Source organism: Panthera uncia, chromosome A2 (genome assembly GCF_023721935.1).
Source record: "Panthera uncia isolate 11264 chromosome A2, Puncia_PCG_1.0, whole genome shotgun sequence".
NCBI lineage: Eukaryota > Metazoa > Chordata > Mammalia > Carnivora > Felidae > Panthera > Panthera uncia.
The window spans coordinates 3,754,304-3,758,008 of NC_064816.1; positions in this window are offsets into that span (position 1 = coordinate 3,754,304).

A 3,705-nucleotide genomic window follows, 5' to 3' on the forward strand; every position below is an offset into this window, starting at 1 on the left:
CCCTCGCCGCCGCCCCCTCGCTCCGGCGGGGACGCGCCCCGGACACCTGCGCGCCAAGGGCGCCCCGAAAGGAGCGCGTCACGCGGATGAGTCCGGACGCACACGCGAGGCGTCGGCCCGAGGGGAGGGAAGGGAGCGAGAGGGGAGCCTGGCGGGCCATCTTAGACCGAGGCGAGGGTCAAGGGAGGCGTCTCAGAGGAGGCGGCGTCTGGACCGAGCCGTGAAGGACGAGGGGGGCGCGCCGGCCCTGGGAAGGGGCCTCCTGCGGGCGGAGGCGGGAGCGGCCAGTGCAAAGGCCCCGGGGCAGGGTCCCGACCGGGCCGCCGCCGGAGGAACAGGGCGGAGGAGGCCTCTGGCTGGAGCGGTGGCGGGGCGGGGGCAGGAGGGAGGGAGGTTAAACAGACAGGCGAGGGGGGAGGGGAGGAAGACTTGGGCTTTTACTCCGAGGGAGATGGGACCCCTGGAAGGCTGCGGGCAGTGGAAGGAAGTGACTGGAGTTTACGCTTGTTACCCGTTTATTCCCTTATTTCCTTCGAGACACATACAACAAGCACCTAGTCTGGGTCTGGGCTGGTCTGGGCAGTGCTGGGCAGCAGAGAAGTCTCAACCTAGGGTCCTGCCCTCGGAGGTCTCCCAGTTGGGGAGGTGGGGACACAGAGCAGGACACAGACACTCCCGGCCCTGTGCACTCAGGGCTTGAGAAGTAGGAGCTCCCAGGCTGGGAAAGGCCAGGAGGTGGGGATGGCTTCCCAGATGGGTGGGCATTGGAGCTTGGGCTTTGGCAGATGAGTAGGAGTTCAACGCTCCCACTAAGGAGGCACCTGCCCACGGTCACCAACTATTAGTTCAATGTGTGCCTAGTGGGGAGAAACGGGAGTCAAGACTTACCGCCAGTATCAGCCACAAGAGGCTGTGAGCAGGGGATCGCCCACCCCCAATTCTTTGTTTGTTCTCTCCCCCCCCCCCCCCACCCCCCCACCTTGCAATCCCTTTCTCAGGCCCAGCTGGCCTCTGCAGTCCCACTGATCCAAGCGCCCTCTTCCCAAAAGCCTTCCCTGATTGCTGCCTGCCCCTACCCACTGTCATACCTACCAGGACAGAACTGACCGGTTCTGGTATCTAGGATTCTGGCTTGACCTCAATGACTCTAAGTCTGTACTTAGAAGCCAGTTTCACTGGGCTCCCTGGGAAGTCCTGCTCCAGCAGTGGCTGGGAGGGCAGGAGGAAGGGAGGGAGGAGGAGGAGGGAGGGAGGGAGGGAGAGAGGCTGAGGCCAGCACAAGACAGATGTGGGCTCCAATCCTGACCCTGCCTCTTGGAAGTTCCTGAGGAAGGAACGTACCCTCCCTGGTCCTGGAGGTCCCCATCTATCCAGTGGGAATTGCTATGAGGATAAGTTGCTGGGGGTGAAGTACTTAGAATATTCCTGAAGCATAGTCGCCCACTAATTGGCTATGCTGAGGGAGTAGTCACAGAGAAGGGCAATTTGACTCCTCCAAGAAAAGCAGATGAAAACAAAAATAGCAAACAGGAAAGTCACCTGCTCAGTGACAGATGGGGTTCCAGGTATAGGATTTAAAAAGAAAGAAAGAAAAAAAAAGCTTCTCTTAATTGTCACCTGGTGCGATCATCTCCCATTTTACAGATGAGTAAACTGAGGCCTAGAGAGGCTGAGTGACTTCTCTGAGGATACACAGTGAAAAATGGCAGAGCCAGAACCCTAGCCAAGGGCTCGCCGGCCACCTAACTTCATGAATCACGCCACTGTGCACTTGCTACCCAGCGTGTTACACAATCATCGGATTTCAGATGCAGATTTTAAAAGTGCCTAAAAGCGAAATAAATTTCAGGTGGGTCCCCATCCCCTGAATGTGCCTCCCCCGTGCAAAAAAAAAAAAAAAAAAAGAGAGACAGAGGCTATAAGACTACTAGAAGAGAACATGGGAGTTCAAAATAATAACAATCCCAGTGTGTTGAAGCATGGCATTAAGCCTGAAGCCTTTAATTAAAAGATTAGTAATTGATGGCATACAAATATAAAATTCCTGCGTGTGCCCGCGTGTGCACACACACATCACACATCCTAGGTCAATAGACAAAGTTAGGAAAACCTTTCCAAGACATGCTAGATGAAAAGCTGATTTCCTTAATATGTAAAAAGCTCCCAGAAATCAATAAGGGCCAACAACCCAACAGAAAAAGCAGCAAAAGACAGTCTTTGGAAAGGAAATATGCATGTCTTCTAAGCATATGAACGGAGCCTCTTTTCACTCACAGTAAACGAAATGTAAAATGAAACTACCACGAAATACCCTTTTAAAAAAAAAAACACGAAATCTATCGAGTTGCTAGAAATGAAGTTTGATCGTTGACCACGTTGTTGGGCCCAGCTTTGGGAGAAGGGCAGGCTCACGCCTTCGGGTTCGCAGTGCGAAATGGCATAATCTCTCTCGTGACAGCTACTGAAATGACAAACCAGCCGTATGTCCCTTCTGGTAGTCTCTCCATGGGCCCGAGGGCAGATTATCGCGCAAGCGCTGAGCCATTTACGCGTAACCTGCAGCAAACTGTGAGGCCGAGCCCATAGGTCAAAGGAGAGAAACTAAGGCCCACAGAGCAGAAATGGGAGAACGAGAACCCAGGCTGGTGCGCCCTCTTTCTAGCGCAGGTGGACGGGCCGGCTCGACCGGCACCCCGGCCCCAGCCACCTCCCTCGTCAGGCTAAGCTTCAGGCTCTCCCGTCGCACCCGCTGGTGTCTCAAACAGGTCAGAGCGAGGCCCAGGGACGCTGGGAGCATACGGAGGCCAAGCCAGCCACGCCGAGCCCTGTGAGTGTTGGGTGCCAGTTCCAATTAATTCTGACTTTCTCATTAAGCCGTTAGGAAAGCCAGGTGGCTGCAGGCAGTAGCCCTCTGCCTGGGCCACCAGATTAAAGGGATCATGGTTTCTGCCTCAGGACACTATATTATCTGTCACGGGCGATTATAGGAGACCCAGGCGGACAGTGACAAGCTCAGAGAATCCCTGAGTTCCGGAACCTGGGAAGCTCAGAGTCGTGGGACCGCTGAAACTGCGGACTCCCAGAATCTTGGAATGCCTGGCGTTCTAGACCCGCAGAATGCATCCCCCTGAACGTTCCCGAATTGGAGAGCGATGGCCACTGAACCTGGCATCACAGAATTCTGGAATCCCAGATGCTCTTGTGATGCGGAAGAGATTTCTCACCTGGTTTTATCCCCTTGGATCGGGGGTCTGTCACACTGGAAGCCCAGAGGCTGAATCTGGTTGGCGTGTGCGTAATGCTTTTGAAAAAAGATCTGGGGAGTGGGAGTTTCCACGTAAGCAGTCGGAGCTCCATTGGTGTCCCCAGACCAAGTGGCAGCCGTGGGCGCTCTGTGGCTGCGTTCACCGTCCCTACAAGGTCCCGTTCACTCCTTGACCCCTGAAGGGCGCGTTTGCTCTCACTGGACCAGTGATAGTACTCACTTTGGTTCTTCATTTTACGACCGAGAAAGTGAGTTCCAAGGGGCAGCATTTTTGCTAAGGTCCCCCCCCCCCCGCCCCCCAGGGAAAAAAATCACGTTCCCAGCGCCACATCAGCAGGCAGGGGCAGAGCCCCTGGAACGTGGCAGGAGTGAGCTAACGAGAGGGCTCAGGCGCCTCTCTAGCTGGGAGGCAAAAGGAGAATGTGGTGTGGGGGTAGAAA